The 17,268-nt window shown below is 38.6% G+C and overlaps 2 long non-coding RNA genes across 4 annotated transcripts in view; one reads left to right on the top strand and one right to left on the bottom strand.

Annotated features, from left to right (window-relative positions):
• The window catches only part of LOC104913050, a 119,727-nt gene that overhangs the window by 92,865 nt on the left and 9,594 nt on the right, over window positions 1-17,268 (top strand). The gene's annotated exons all lie outside the window — the stretch shown is intronic.
• LOC109369835 lies at window positions 1,703-6,819 on the bottom strand. Its single transcript, XR_002119408.2, has 3 exons — window positions 6,367-6,819; window positions 2,572-2,665; window positions 1,703-2,438 (listed from the first exon to the last, which is right to left on the bottom strand). It is a non-coding gene; the product is annotated as an uncharacterized LOC109369835 (long non-coding RNA).

The following is a 17,268-nucleotide window of genomic DNA, read 5'->3' as shown; positions in this document are numbered from 1 at the left end:
TGAAATAGTGATTTGTTATTTTCTCATTAGCCATTGTATCTCTACTTTTATGGCTTGTGCTGAGTTGTGTTAAAGTATCTAAAAAGGAAAAGTCTGGGGAACAGGTTGGCTTTGTTGAGAAATGAAATGAAGCTACATGGAGGTGTGGGTTACTGTATTTCATCTCTTACATCTCCTGGAAGTGTTATGATCTATGAAGACTTACCTATCTCATAATTGGTGTATGGCACTTTGTGAAACTAACAGGCTACCCAAGATTTTTGCCTCATTTAATGAAGTACCTTTTAAAGTAAAACAGCTGATTAAGCCATGTCAGCTTAAGTGAGAGTACATAATGAGGGTCTATCTTGTAGGATGTGCTGTTAGATGGTGATTAAATTTAATCCTGTCTTGTAGCCCAGCCAGAAGCATTGAGGTAGCAGTGCTTGCAGGGACAGATTTCCACGCACAACAGTTGGGCATTGGTGGGCTGGCTCTGCTCCCCATTGTGCTGAACAGCACTGTCTGCTTCAGCCCTGACTGAGCTGTAGGATGACTATCAGATGTCTGACTGAGTTGTCATCAGGTGGGCAAGCTTAGGTTGGCACCGAAGAGCAGCAGTGTGAGGTTGTGTTGTGCAGTGATACGTATCTTACATGCTGTTAATCAATTATCTTTTCTTAACTGTCTAGGACTAGAGTTAACATGATGGGGGGTTGTTTATAATGATGTTTCCTGACCTGCTGCAATGCAGTAATTGCATAGAAAAGCAGTTCATTTACAAATATTGCCCAATTGAATCACTTTGTGTTCAAATTAAATTGCTCTTCAGTGTGAATGAGGATGACAGAATGTAACCATCAGGGAATAAAAATCTAGTGCTACCAGTTTCCCACTTCTCTGCAGGAAAATAAGCTTCCCTTGTTGCCAAGAATGGCGTGCCCTGAGATATTCCAGATGAAGCATGCAATGTCTGAGTCAGCCTGAGTTAGCCTTTCAACCAGAAGGTTCATTAAAGCCTCCAAATCAGTGCTGTGTTTCAGATAAAACCCAAGGGATGAAACAGCAAAACTCTTCTATTTTGATAAGTTTTACTTTGAATTTTGTGTGCATCTGTAGGGCTTTGAATATAGGAGACCAGTCAAAGACAAAGGTTATTAGATTAATGTGAATCCATTCTTTTTAATTAGCTTCCCTTAGTGAAATGATCTTAAGGAGACATCATCTAATTTAAAAGTTTATCCAAAGATCATTGGAGTTGATCAGAGTTTTTCCATTGATTTTTAGCAGGCTGAAATATCTGAGTTTCAGCTTAATCTGAAAATATGTTCCTATGAAGCAATCCATGTTTTCTAATACACACCAAGTAGCTTTTTATCTTCTTAATAAAATGAAATATTCCATTTGAACAATAGTTTAATGTAATTGAGCAGTTATCTGATAATGTGCACATGCTTAATGGGGTAAATGCATAAGGCAGGTGCAAAGAAGTCCTTCAGTAAATTGAACTAATACAACATTCAATGAACTAATGAGGTGCTATGAGAGTTGCATTTCAATTAAAAATCTATGAAGACAGACGCACCTTATGAAAGTTGTTTGTTAGTTTTGCCTTCTCTCAATGGAAGGAAGAACCAGTTAAAAGCTCCTAAAACACATGACTGAGTCTGAAATGAAAGCTGCAAATTTTTTTTAATGAAGAAATAGCAGTTTCTCTTCCAAGTGCATTTGGCACTCCTACTTCAACAACCTGCTTGCCCTCACTTACATTCCACATAAAGCAACTTGGATTTCCTCATAACGCTTTATGAAAGGGCCAACTGTAGGGAATGACCAACATACATCTCAATTCCTACAGGCACAGTAGAGGGTAGTTGTGTCTGAAGAAAACCATTAGGTTTATAGACTTTAAGAATGAGTAACTCCTGATATGCTTGCAATAAGCTAAGGGTACTGATCTCCAGTGGTAGATATCTTGTGAGTTTTCCAGCTATTCAGAACTCCGGAGGCTACAGCAGAAGCAGCTAAGAGCAGATTTGATTGTCAGCCTTGCAGTCATCCGATGAGGATATATAGATCATTCAGCAGAGCAGTGTTACAAATGAGCTATTTGAAGAGAAGCAAAGCAGGAGGAGGTAGATGTACCAAAGGGAGTGTCATTGGCAGGACTTCCATGAGCCTGAACTAAAGTTTTTTGAAGTTCCAGAGCCACTTTCATGTGAATCTAGTGAATATTAAACCAGGTGTCATCTCTCTTTTATGATAGTATAGTAATGCTTTAATAAATTGTAATTGCACTTTCTGAATTGTTAGATCAATAGAAAGTAATGCTAATTTATCACCAATGGATAGCTCTCTTTGCATTTCTCATAGGAACAGCCAAGGTGAGGCAAAATTTCTCTTGTGCTTCTTGTTCCTCTTATCTTGTTAAATTAAAACTTGTGACATGTTGTTCTGTGCTAGAACAAAACAGAGAGCAAAAGGATTCATCACAGACATCTGACAAACAGTAAACGGTGAACAAAGTTATTAACAATGTACCTTCTTCAAATACAGAAAGTAATAGCATAACAGTAATATTGTAGAACTTACAAGTTCCGATTTCTCTGTTTTTTTTTGCTGGAAAATGGGTTCCCAAATGGTAGTAAAATGATGTTTCTGTCTGATGCTATCTTGGTATTTTTCCCTGAAAAACAGTATTAGATCCCTTTTGAAGGACTTATTATGAGGGAAGTTTCCAGGGAAGTTTACAAATGGTCTCCAAACCATTGATCTTCATAGTTCTCTACTACGGTACTAAACTGACCAGTTATGGGACTCATGAGCTTGGAATTTGCTATTATTTTATTAACCTGAATGCTTGTACGTGTACAGAATTATTCTTGCCAGGTGAACCTGTAATCATATCACATTCATTTTCTTGTTATAAAAATGTTTTATACCAAGAGAAAATTTGTCATACTCAATGTGTTCAAAGATTTGGAAAGTTGCCCAGAGGGCGGGTTAACCAAACACCATCAACTTTAGGTGTAATGTAAGTGTCATTAGCTGTTCCATAAATTACACAGTGATTGTGTTTCCCATATCTCTACTGGTTTATCTCAATGAGCATGTCAGCCTGAAGACTGTGTTTTGATAACACAGCAGACAAACTCTGCAGATTTTCAAAAGTAAAGCTTTTGAAAAGAATCAGACTTCAGGCTGGAAATGATTCCCATTCCTTGTTCTGCAGAAACCTATCTCCAAACCCACCAATATGAACTGAAAAGCTTCAGGTAACTTTAGTGGCCATTGAATAATGATTAATATTTCTCAAAATAGCTCTTAACCTTTCAGTGGCAGAACTCCCAGTGTTGTCCCTATTGCTACAGCTTTTGTCTTTGGTTTTGACTTCTCTTCATCTTGCATGTAGATGCAAATTCAGGAACAAATGAGAAGTTCCCACAGCCATCAACATTGCTTGACATGTGCTATTCTTTTTAAGTGCATTGCACTGTAGATATTTGATATTTTTACAATTGCAACTATATCAGCAATTGTTTAAAATCACTTGGTGGAGGTTTGCATTGTTACGCTTAGAATTAATATTTAGTCTTCCTTAGCATGTTACATAACAAAAATAAAGTTTAAAATATTATTCAGCTTCAATGTCACTGTAGAAAGTATTTTAGAGATACCTGCAAGTAGTCCATGAAAACAGATATTACAGAGGAAACATAATTCTCTTTCATGAAGTGCTTATTTTAAAGCAAAGACATTATCAGCATTGCAGCCTTGTACGCTTTGGAGTTTTGCATAATTTCTAGCAATCTCAGTGTCTGAATTCTTCTCCATTATGTATTCCACTGGTTAATTTATGAAGTGTAAGGAATAAAGCTGGTTAAAACTAAATTTACTTTGGTGATACTTAATCATTTTTTTCACAATACGTGCTATAATTAACATATTAAACTGAAACAAATACTAAAAGTTTCTTCCTAATCACTTTGCCATACATTTAATTTGACACTTCAGTTATATTTCACTGGCTTGCCCTGTGTGCATAAAAGTGATAAAAATCATTCAATGAAATCAAGCATATTCATACTAAGAATCTGATTTTTTTTTTTCTTTTTTTTGTTTAAGATTAATTTGATTTTTGTGAAAAGACTCCAGAGCTGGAAAGAATGTGACTTACATGAACAAAATGTCTGTTTGCTAAGTGCCATAAATAGGGAACAGAGTAAGAACTTGGAAATGATGATGTAACATTTTAGATGCACTCTGAGCTATCTTAGTGTAAGTTAAGTGAAAAGCATTACAGAGGCACATTAAGTTGCATCTTTGTAGGGAATAAAAAGCTTACAAATCACAAAACCTGCTCTGCTTTGTCAATGAGTGAATAAAAATGCTGGCATCGTACCATGCTGTGGGTCAGATTCCTCTCTCAGCACAACAACCCTATTCAGTTTCACTTCAGGAACAGTTTGGAGAACTTTAATAGGATTGATGAAGTGATTTGTTTTGTTGCAGTGACAGCAATATTTGGGATTTTAGTTTTTCCCTTCAGAATTGAGAATTAAATATGGCAACACCGAGCTTAATCTCTAAGATTTATAGAAACAAGTTGACAAAACTGGCACAGTCTCATCAGTGTTGCTCTATCAGCTTTTCTCTCTAATACCCAAGATCATTTTGTTAGACAAATCATCATAGTTTACTGCTCACATTGGATGAGCAGCTTAATGTGCTCTACCTAGCCAGGTCAGCCTGGAGAAGAAGGCTCCTGGATACCAAACAGTGGGGCGCTGAGGCTCACCAGGATTATCTGGAGCATAAACTCTTCAAAACAGCTCCAATAATCAATGCTGCTGTGTAGGTATTGTTGATGAGAAGCTGTACTAAATCTAAGACTTATGGCATCTGCTGCCCTATCCATTAGACCAATTGCCTTGCCAGAGATGGAAATCAGAGTGTTACACATGATAGATTCTTCAAAAAATCTGTCAGACCTTTCTTGTCACTTATTTATCCCCAGGCACTTACAAATTAATTCTCTTTGATAGTGTTTTTCTGGGCAGTGAAGCTAAAGCAGCTATCTCCAGTTGCCTGTACCATCCTTTTCACCATTTTGTGAAGCTAGGTATGGCATTTGCACTCCTTAGACTTCTGGGGCTTCCTCTCTTCTTTGAAAACAAGCTTGCCTATGGGAACCAAGTCAATCATCTCATTTTTGGCCTGCAGTCACTGCTGTTGCACAACTGACATTTGATTCAGCACTTCTCTGATATTAGCATTTGAGAGCATGCAGAAGAAATGCTTCCTCTTTTCCTAGTTAGCATTCAGGTTGTGACTGGAGCAGAAAAGACAGAGATGTCCAGGCTTAGCAGGATTATAATTAGAAGAGAGCAAAGAAATTGAGAACAAAGGTGAAAAATAAAAGGGAGGGATGAAAAAGAAGATCTAGAATGTCAAGGAGTAAAAAGAAGTGGATCTCTCAATTTAAATCATCCTCATGATTTTAGGTCATGTTATCTACAGGTCTCATTTGCTTCCACCATTTTTATCTTAAGCAGGAGAAGGAATTTTTACCACAAAAATACAAGCATTATGATTTTCTTCTTCTAGGACCAGCAGGGTGTTAGGATAGCACTTGGGCTTCCAGTTTATGTTGGAGTAGATTTTACTTGGGATGATGGCTGTAGCTCGTGGCAGTAACTTCAGATGAGATCCCAGTGTTCCTGAATTGTGGCTTAGTTGCTGAAAGGAAAATTCACTACAGCTCAGCACTGGACATTTGGTAGAACCTCTCCTTGGCAGTGTGTTAGAAATCTCCTCTAATTCTGTGGTTGGAACACAGCAGCCAATGTACTCGGCAGCAGACCAAAGATCAGAAAAATGTAGGTTTTTAAGTCCTCATCTCTTATGTAATGCACTGTAGTAAGTGATTTGGCTGTCTGTGCTACAGAGGATGAGTATTATTCTCAAAATGGTGCATTTGTTACCCAAATACGTTGCACTGAGTTCGCTGCTGAATTACTACCATCAAGCTGCTGATTTGAATGGGTTTTGTTTTGATTTTTCTTTCTTTTTTTTTTTAAATTTAATGGCCTATTTTTCTAAACAACTATAGTAAATAACTGCTTTCTGTTTTCCAACCTGTTTTATGGATATCCAGTATACAGAGTCATTTTTCTGAAACACGATTGTTTCTTTAATAGTTGTGAAGGTTTCTAAGACCTTTGCTATTATCCTCCCTTGTTTTGACTTACAATATGCTGCATTTATCAGATGGATGCTATTTGTTTGCTATGGCTTAGAGTGAATATGCCATATATATCATAAAAAATTCCTATAAAAATGGATAACCTTCAAAACGATTTTGAGTAATATATATAAATTACCCACTTTCTCTTCTACAGCATCCTATTGATTTTTGCTTGAGTGAAGAAGAGCTTAACCTGGTAATGCCAAGCGATTCTGTTCTATTTTATGACATCATGTGAGGTTTTGCTGTGAGCAGTGTAGAAAACCACCTGAGAGCACCGTTCCATATTTGATTTTGAAATGCACATCGCACATCTTCTAACAAGAGATAGCTGAGCAGCATGGGAGACCATACGGCCTGAACTCTGCTCATACACATGTGAAGCTTCTGGCCTACTTGAAGCAATACTTTTATCATGATTAAATGGACAAAATTATTTTGGGTGTGAGGGAGCTTTCACGTGTGGTCTTCAAGGAATATTTCTCACCACTGAATAGGATAAACGTACTTCTGTGGTGCATCTTATGCATCTGGAAAAGATGTGGAACTCAACTATTTGTCATGTGTATTTACACTGAAGTAGGTAAGAGATTTGTAGGTCGCTTAATGTGATAGAAGAAAGTGAAAATGTAGCAACTGCTGGATTTTATAACAGGGAATTACATCAACAAAGAATATAGTTGGTGGTAGAAAATAAGAATTGTGGCATTTGTAGCTGAAGATAGGTAAGCATCCAAAGTAATTTGAAAAAAAAAAATACTGCAGTGAGGGTTGTAATATCTAATATATTTCTCTTAGAGAAAGCTTAACTGTGAAACAAATTGTGTCCTTGGGGCAGATTCATATCCAGTGCAAGTTGCTATACCTCCAGTGTTTCAGAAGAGCTATGACATACTCTATCAGCCAAAAAGATCCTGTCTAAAATCAAAACCATCCAGAAGGACAAGTAAGGCATCCTGGAATTCAAGCACTCCCATACTCAAAGAATTGTTACGATCAAATATTTAGAAATTTAGCCTCGCTGCCGAACTACATAACATTGAAACGTTGATTATAAAGCTGTTTCACAGACCCAGCTCTAGGACGTGGGCACAATTTTTCATAATCATTTATTATTATCATTTATCAGGTTTGCTTTAAGCAAAATCTTTTATTAAATCCCATTAAAAATATCACTCCTCTTTAACTACCCAAATTATAATTTTATTTTACTAGAAATATATTATCAATGTTACCATTGAGCAAAAAAGCACACGTAAGGCTCATGGATCAGCCCAAATGTCATTTTAATACTTTCTGCAATTTTGAAAATTGGGAAGAAGTTTTTGGAAGCATTTCAAAACTATCAGAGACATTGTCACTATCCTCAAAACGTTCAGCATTCAAGAAAAAGCCCTCTCTCATAGAAGAAACATTGTATAACAAAGATGCTGTCTCCAGTTAATACAGGAGATTTTCACTGTGCATTGAATCCCAAATTTGGAATTATCTCCAGCAGCCTTATCCTTAATTACCTCCCTCTCTGATAAGTAACTCTTCAGCCATCTTCTGGGTGACACATGAAAATGTCTAAACAGTACTGTGAGCAATTAGTGTGCTATAACTCACCCAATATGCAGATTAGAACACATCTAATACTGAGATAAACAACACGTGAATGGGTTTTGAATCCATCCATGCAGTCAGCATTGCATTTTAAGTTTTGCTTTAGTTGGTCTTCCGTTTAAAGTTGTGGAGAGCAGAAAAATAATATATACTGTTAAATTGTTTATTAGCACAAGAACTTTGCACAGTGGAAGAAACGATTGTTTATTGAAACAAGACCTTCAAGGGACTCTTTAATTATAGAACAGCTTGATATTTTAAAGGAAATGACACAGATGACAGAAAGAACAATTTACAATGGGTGGCAGGTTGAGTATAGCTTGAGGCCTATTAATCAGTCATGCATAACAAGTATCCTATAAAGAAATTGGAATAAACATAGCATAATACTGCTTCTGCAAGAGGTATCAAAGAAACATACAAGTGTACTTAACTATTGCATCGTACTACGTTGAGAGCAGCAAAAGCAGTATCCGTATCACAACAGCAGATAAATAAAACACAGCCTCCTAATAGCAAAATAATTGCTGGTTCTGAGAACAGGGGAGCATGTCAGCTACATCCCAGCATCAGCTACAGGCCCCAAACAGAATGCATTGGACTACGCCTTGACGAAAGGCAGTAATTTTTAGTGGTGTGGTGCTTTTATTCATTCTTAGCATTATGAAGCACTTGGTATAATGAAGCTCTTGGTATTGGACAGATGAGATGAGGTGTGACAACTTGCGTGAGGCTTCTCATGGGATTCAAGAGCTACAAATAATCAGACACTTTTTGACCTGATTTCATAGCACTGATATTGATTTGCTGCATCCCTTACATTTCAGCTTAGCTGTGATTATATTGGTACCTGGTATATAATTGTGTCTAGTTTGGCTGTGATAGCAGATTTTCTTGCCCTTCTGTCTTCCCTCCAGCTGAGCGGCAGGAAAGCTGTTATTTACAGCAGCAGAAGTGAGGTCTGGTTCACTTGTGATTCCCAAGTGGAAATGTGTGGGCAGATAACTTTCTTGTTAGTGCCATTAAGGGAACAGCAGTTGGCAGCCAACGTTAATGCAAAGGATCAGCTGGAACGTTGAAGTTACCCCACAAAGTGTATCGGCAATGCAAAAGAGAGTTTCTGTGTTGCAGCAAATCGCAGAGAATTGCAGAGAGGGATGTCCTAACATTTTGCAGTGGTAGGATGTATTTCTTCTGGAAATAAGTTGGCTATAGCCATCTGCATAACCTGGAAAGCTAGTGTAATAGATAGAGCAGTAAGGAAGGGCAGTGTGTCCTATCCAAAAAATAAATTAGACGAAGCAACTCACACTGAGTGCAGAGGAAGGCTGGATAATTAGCTTAGATTCAATTCTTGGTTTTCAGTTATCTGAAGTTAAGCTGAACTGAATCCCTCTCAGATGCTTTTCTGAAAGGGAGCAGAGGCACAGAAGAGCTTCTAACAACAGCTCTCCTTTGATTATCCACATTCACTGCAAACCAGCACTAACACATCCAGCAAGTTGTGACATTCTGTGGCTTAAGTGTTTAAGTGCTGGCAGGTAAATGCTGGAAATACCATTTCTGCCTGCAATAACACATCCTTCAGTAAATCAAAGCAGACTAATGCACACATCACCCTGTGTAAACAATGTAACTGCAGGGGATAATAGCATGCATAGATAGTGAGTTACATAACTAAATGTAAAAGTAAGTAAATATTCCTCTTCACCCTTCTAGACAGAATGGTTTTGGTCCCTTTTCAAGGCTTTAAAAGACTGGGGGAGTAGAGACCAGATTGCTTGTGGTGGTTTTTACCCTCTGTAAAACTAGAATTTTAGCCACTCTTATTTGCAGCATCTCCAAATTAGATGCATTTTTACCTCATTAATCACTGCTAAGAAATATCATATTTTATTCACCCTGAGTCCAGAGTCTGATCCCCATCATTAACTGCCATCTGCTGCTTTGTGATAAAGTTATCCTCAGGCTTCCTCTATCTGAGTCAGGTAAGAATGTCAAAATAGCATTATTAAAATTGGAAAGACTGCTTTGTCATTAGCATCTCTGGAATCACAGGGACTGGATGGAAAATTAGATGGGTTAGGCTGTTTACAATATGCAGCTTGGTTTTGTTTGCTAGATACTGCAGTGACAGGGCACCCCTGGTTTCCAGGCTTCTGCAGGGCTCTGGTTGAGGGCAAATCCAGTACAAGACTACCAGGGAGTAGTCTCTGGATTGTTTGACCCAGTGCCTATCTGCAGCTCATCTGGTAGTGCTGAGGGCATGGCAGAACTCCAGCAAAGAGCCCTCAGAGAAAAAAGAAAAGTAGCATAACATGAAATTGCTGATTGCTGGGAAAGAACAGCATTGATAAAATAACCACTTGCTAACCTCGGAGCATCATCAGCACTGATCTCCTGGCAGTAGCATGCCCAGCAGCACCAGGAAACCTCCTCAAGGGATGGAGACTTCAGGTAACAGAGAAAGGGATTCAATAGCATGTTAGTTTTAATTACATTATTAATTTCTTCTTTAGTTGAACGACTCGGATTGTTGTGCAGGTGACACTTTAACTGGGCTAGTTGTGTCTTTAACTTGATTCTAATTGAAGAAGCAATAAATTCTTGCATCCGTGTCTGAAGTGTTTCTCCCTTTTGGCCATAGCAAGCTTTTGAATGTAATGACTTAAAAGGCCTTCCTGAGTCCTTTGTTAATATCTCCTACCACTGTGAACACATAATCTCTTTTTAATAAACTTTCACATTCCCACTTAATAGTAGTTAGGGTTTATGAGGCTTTTCTGAACACCTCAATAAAGAGAGGTTTGGTTTTATTTTGTTTTTTAACTGTTCCTTTGTAACCATGAGCTGCCTTCTGATAGGATGGGGATAGAACTTGTGCCCGAAAGGGACATTGGATGTCTGTCCACAACTCTCTGAAGTTAGGCACCAACACATGTGCAGGATCAGACCCTGAGCCAAGTGAATGAGCACACAGTTCTTTGAGGGCTCGGTGCTGATGCCCTCCAGCAGCACTACCTCCTGTGAGTTAATGAAGATTGGATCTCATCTAGATATATAACTTGAACACACCGAAACTTCCTTAATAAATTTTAGGGTAGATTTCAGTATGGAATTACAGTGCAGGTCTCTAGCCATTAAAAAATGAATTATTGTTACCGATGTAACTCAGCAGCAGAGCGCCCTGACAGCAATGGCTTGAGCTAATTCCCCCAAAGATTAGTCTCTGTTCCTGGAAGATAAGTGCTCTTGCCTTGTTTCCTTGTGTTGGATTTTTATATAGTACCTTTTGTAGCACTGCACCATTTTCATATGCATGTACCATACAGTACGGCGTTGGCAATGTCAGAGAAGGTATTATATCACACCTAATTTGGAAAGGCTTGGTGAAGGTTATCTCTGCCCCAAGCAAAGATACTAATGGGCTGAATACAAGGCTGTTAGAATAATTTCTACTGAATGCTGTATTAAACATTTTTCCTTTCCCCCTTCCTCTGTGCATGGATTTCTAGATATTTTTAAAAGAAAATAAAAAGGACAATTTAGTAGTGAAATTAGAAAAATATTGAATATAGAAGTTGATTACAGATAGGATATTCAGAGACAGGCTTCAATTTGGTTGGATGCCTTAAATACTCAAATTATTAGCTACTACTGATAGAATTTGACTTGTAGGCCATGATGAGTGATCTGTGCTAGGCATCTTGGCAATCCAGTTTCAAACTTTTGTGATTGGATGCTCAATCTCCTGTAGTTATTTTTCCTCCCCAGATGGCTAAAAGGCAATTCACAGAATGTTGCATTTTTTAACCCTTCCATTTTTACTTTGACGATGAAGTTTATTTTACACCAGTGACCCAAAGCACTGATTGATCTGATAACTTTTTCCTTCTAATACGTATTTTTAATCTGTCAGAAACAAAACACAAGGACCAAGAGGTGACTTTTTTCAGAAGGTGATCCTTCGTTTCTTGATGTTTGCAGGAAGATAAATACGAGAGGCTCCAACAGGGGAAATGTCAGTGCAGAACGCTTGTTCTGCATGTGCAGAATGGTGGTATGTAGGAAAAGTCTCTAACATTCCTATTTTTATGATAGGTCTTTTTCTTCAGGTTTTTGTAATGCTGTTTCGCCATCAATAACAGTGTGGTTGTCTGAGTGTTGGGTATCCTTGGACACCTGTGGTCTGGATTCAGCCAGACATCTCTCCTGTTCAGGAGCATGTTGACGTAGATGGCACTGAACCCACAGGGTAACATTCCCTTTCCAGAGTTCAGTTCTCTGTACTGTTTTAAGATGTATGAAATACAACTGGAGCGGGGAGAAAATGATGAGAGAGAATGAGAGAGAGAAGTTGTTCATCTGTAGAAAGGGAGAAGCAGCTTATCTCTGCTGGTGGTTTTGTAAAGCTTGTTCAGATGTAACGACTTTCCTGATAGCAAGTTGCTGTCATTTTCTTAGGGAAAAATGCTTAAGGTAACTGCATTCAAAGATGTAAGTAAATACACCTTCATGGTAACTTCCCTTTCTGGTAGCCTTGCCTTTGTTTCATTGCTGGCAATTTCACAACAGTCTTTCCACCTTTGTGTTGTTTCCCTCCAACATGTTTTTGTTGTTGTTGTTTTTGTTTTTTTTTAGATTTAAAATTGCTAATTGCAACTATCCTGGGATGTGTGAGGTGTATTTCATAAAGATGAGCAGTTCAATTAACTTCATATGCAGACAAAGCTCATAAAGTTCGAGCCCAGTACATAAAAGGGGGATGCACACAAGAACTTCTGGCTTTTTTTTTTTAATGAACAGAAAGGCAAATCATTTGAGCAGGACCCAGTGCATAATTTTATTGAACGTTTTTTGCCAGCTGTACTCAGGGGTATGTAACATGAAAACTGGTACTGCATTTGGCAGGCAGGCAGTCCCACTGATTTCACGGATTAAACCAGTTGCACATATCCAAAGCAGGCTGGGTTTGGGGGATGGTGGTAGGTGACTGTGTATTGTACAACCTCCCAGGCTCTGTGGGGCAATTAGAAATGCAAACCTGTTACCTTGGCAACTGGAAAACTGGATCTCTTTGGATAAGGCAGCAGCATATAAAATCTTTTCTCATTTACCTTCCTATAGTTGTGCTGTTGAATTGCATCAGATATCTTCTTCTCTGCTGAAAAGACCTCAGATGACTATAGAACTAATAAATAACAGCAATTGTATAGAGTTGTGCTTCCAAAATTTCACTCTATGGGCCATTCCTGAGCTGTTGAGTGCCAGCTGACTGCAAGATGGTGGTTCACCCCCTGTATTTCCTGCTGTTAATATTTCACCAAAAGGCAGCTAAAACATTAAGTGTACTCCTAATAACTCCAGAGAACAATGAAATCAAATCAGACATCCAAACAGCTAATGCCAAACTTGTTCTCTCGTGGGTTCTTTCTTTCCCGTTCTCTCCTTTGCTGTAGTCAGATGCTCTCAATTTTGTTCAATTTGAATGCCTGGCTGTACTTGATCATCATAAAGCCATATTAGTATAGCTTTGTAGGTTTGCTCTGATGTTGAAAGTGGGGAATTCTGCTTTGTATGGAGGAGGATCCTCTCTGAAATACAGTAGTAGTAAGATTAATACCAAGGGACTTTGATGTCCATTTCTTTAGGTTTGTCCTGGTTTGGGCTGGCATAGAGTTAATGGTTTGGTGCCGTATGATGGATTTAGGATGAGAATAGTGTTGCTAGCACACTAGTGTTTTAGTTGTTGCTGAGCCTGAAAAACCCTGAGACAAGGGTTTTTCGGCATAAGGACCTGGGAGGGGACAGATTCAGTGTAGAAGTGATACAGTAGGGGCTTTGTAAACAGAAAGATCTGGCAAATATATTCCTTAGCACTAATATGATTGTTTTGTTTTAATATTCTCAGTCAATGCTCAGCATCACCATGATGTTTGATTTGGATTGATGTTTGATTGGAACAGATCCAGAGGTGGGCTCTGAGATGATCAAAGGGCTGGAGCATCTCTCCTCTGAGGAAAGGTTGAGGGATCTGGGCTTGTTTAGCTTGAGGAAGAGAAGGCTCTGGAGAGACCTCATTGTGGCCTTCCAGTGCTTGAAGGGAACGGATAAACAGGAGGGGGAATGGCTCTTTATGAGGGTGGGTAGTGGTAGGACAAGGGGGAATGGTTTTAAACTGAGACAGGGGAGGTTTGGGTTGGATATTAGGAGGAAGTTTTTCACCCAGAGGGTGATGCACTGGAACAGGTTGCCCACAGGGAGCTGTGGATGCCCCATCCCTGGAGGCATTCAAGGCCAGGCTGGATGTGGCTCTGGGCAGCCTGGGCTGCTGCTTGGCAACCTGCACATAGCAGGGATGTTGAAACTAGGTGATCATTTTCAACCCAGGCCATTCTGTGATATTTCCATATAATCTACTTTGTAGGGTTTTGTATAATTTCATGAGGATGATTTTGAAGAATTCTCTGTAAAAATGAGAAATACTGAAATGCTGCACTTTTTGCTTAAAAAGGGCCTCCTGAGTTCTTTTGGCTTCCTCAAAGCGGTTTCCTGTTTGGGGAACCAGTTACTTGAGCTTTAGCTAACCTTGGAGTATTCTGGGTAAGATTTGAGAAATGTCAGAACCATTCTACAGCCCCTAACTAGAATCTGTGCCAGTATGTTAGCTTTGGTTTATGCTCTAGTAACTATTAAAAGCTCAGAGACCCATAAAACTCCTAATCTCCTAATTAATGTTCTGGATTCTGCTCACCCTCCTTTTCTCTCAACTTTCAGCAAATTTGGCATTTGTGCCCAGCACTAGTTCATAGCCTTAGGAACGAATCCTTTTATGCAAGAAACTTCCCTGTTGCCTAATTTTCTTCCCCTAATGGGGAAAGAATCGCCTGCAAACCAAGGTGCTAATTACATCATTGCCTCGGTGACACAACTGCTGACTTACTTCGCTTACTCCACTAATAACTAGCACTAACTAATGACTTGGCTGCTATTAAGCTGTGGCTGACATTAAGTTGCAAACTCAGTGCAGTAGCTCTACATGCCTGTAGCTATCTAAACCCCTGTAATCTTAAAACCAGATTATACTTTTATCTGCAGAAAGAGAAGTTTTGTGTAACAATGTTTACTTTACTTGCAGATGTCAGTGAAAGGGCTAAAAGATTTCATCTCGGCTGCATCATGTTTCATTTACTTCTTATAAAAAACAACAGCTCATGAGAATTTAATCTATTTTTTCCCAGAAGCATTAGGCTTGTTTGTATACAAATCCATGAATTTTTAGGTGGGTTCTTGGTTCTTTTTTTTTTTCTAATTTCATTTTGGGTTCTCTGCTTGTAGAAAGTCAGCTAATTAGTTTTTAGGCAAATTAATCTTCAAGTGACACTAGGAGGTGAGAAGTTAATTCTCACTCATTCCTTGTTTCTTTATGACTGCCTAATTATTCATGAATTTAGTAGGGTCTGTGCTCTAGAAAGACAACTCAGTATGGGGTTAAGCAGTGCCCTAGCAGAGGAAAAAGGGTAAAAATTTACATACTTGACAGGCCTGCAGCTGCTTTGAGATTGTCATTCTCCAGTTTTCATTTCTGTCCTGTTGGTACTGTAAATTATTAATCAAACAATGATTACCTATACAATCCTCTTAATTTCCAAAGAGCCTTGTTAATAGGAACTAAGACATCTGCCATGTGCTTGAGAGAAGGACACGATCTCAGAGCCAAATCTTCCCTTGCATTCTGCTTATGCATCCTTGGTTATGAATCAAGGAACTTGGCACGCAGAAGTATGATTATGCTTTGCAGTAAATAGGATAAGAAAAACTCGATTTCCAGTTTGGGATAAGGCCTTTTAAGAATTCAGGGAGAGCTGCTGGTTTGGGTGGTCATAAAGAATCTGCACAACGTAGGAAAAAAAAAGAAAGAAAATTCTGCGGTTACTGTGGTCTGGAAGACAAATGTGAACACAGGTAAAGATAATACAGAAAGAATTTTAATATAATGCTGTAGAATAGTGAGGGAATATGGAGATAGTTGTGAAAGAAATAGGCAATGAGATTAAAAAAAAAAAGAAGTGTAATCTCTTACAAGAGCACAGTTGTATTTCAGGGATAACCAGTACAAGAAGCAAATGTTCCTGAATGATCCACAAAAAGATGGGCTGAGCTGTAATATCATCAATATCTGAAGGAAAGGGGGAAGATGAAGCCAAAAAAGTAGGACTGGGAAAGTTTTGCATTCTTTCATTTGCCATTATTGCAGTTGCATTTGATCTACGTTTGATTGATTGGATGTGGTCAAAAGTGCTCAGTGACTTGCAGAAATAAGGCCTGCAATAACTCATGTAGAATATTTGGAGTCTGAATTGGGAGAGAGGAAATGCAGACTGTAACAGCAACATTTGAAACAGAAAACTTCAAAGCATATTAAGATGACAGATATCTCACCTTTCTACTGGCTGTGTGCAGGACCCTTGGGGTCTCTCTCAGTCCAACAAGTTTCAGTGCATTCCTTGTTTACAGCATGTTCTGCTTTAAGTGCCTGTGGGACTCAGTGGTCACTTCTTTCCATCACCCCTGTACCTGACTCTGCATCTGTTCCCTACCAAGACCAACAGGCTGGCATTGCAGGTTTCATGTTTTCTGCCTGTTTTTCCCACCTTGTATTCCAGACAACTTTTCCTCATTGATTTCTGCACTTTCCAGTCATTTTACAAGAAATAACAACTCCCATTCTTGCCTGAGGGTCTCACCTTGTCTGGGGCAAGGCAAATGTAAGCATGAAGCTTTCCTCCCATCCTCCCCAGTGCAACCTTCTTAGCAGAAAAAAGCAAACATACACAACAGAGGCCAGCCATCTTAGAAACACTTCCCAATACCTGCTTCCTCCTGCTTTCACTTTTTAGGCCACTATGAAACAAATACTTGGAATATTTTGTTTAAAAAGAACAAAACCAAAAAGAGGACAACTATTTGGTCAAAAAGCCACTGTTTGCTACATGTTTTTTATATTGTGATTCTTTCGAAGCTGATTTCAACTGTAAATTTGGCCACGTGATGATCACTGTAAAGAATTGAGTTTGCTCATTGCAATTTTAGGTAAGCAGGCTTTAATACAGACTTTAATTGCAATTGGCTGTTGGTTTATAAAACAGAGAACTGGATTTTCAGTGAGGACAGAAGAAAAGCTGAGGTTCTAGATGTAGGGATAAATATTTACTAAAATAGATGAGGAGGTAATCAGTCTTCAAACTTGTCAGTGTCACTGAGGACTGCAGACAGACTACAGAAACAGAACAGTAAGAAATAATTTACTTTGTATGCCCTTTCATTATGATACATCCTAGGCAGAATTTATTCTTCTAACGGTGTGCATCCAGCCAATTTCACTACCTACTTCTCTTGTCAAAATCAAAGAAAATAACTTCATACTTAAAAAAAAA

The sequence above is a fragment of the Meleagris gallopavo genome, chromosome 13, assembly GCF_000146605.3.
Source record: "Meleagris gallopavo isolate NT-WF06-2002-E0010 breed Aviagen turkey brand Nicholas breeding stock chromosome 13, Turkey_5.1, whole genome shotgun sequence".
Lineage (NCBI taxonomy): Eukaryota > Metazoa > Chordata > Aves > Galliformes > Phasianidae > Meleagris > Meleagris gallopavo.
This window is presented reverse-complemented; position numbering and strand designations above follow the sequence as displayed.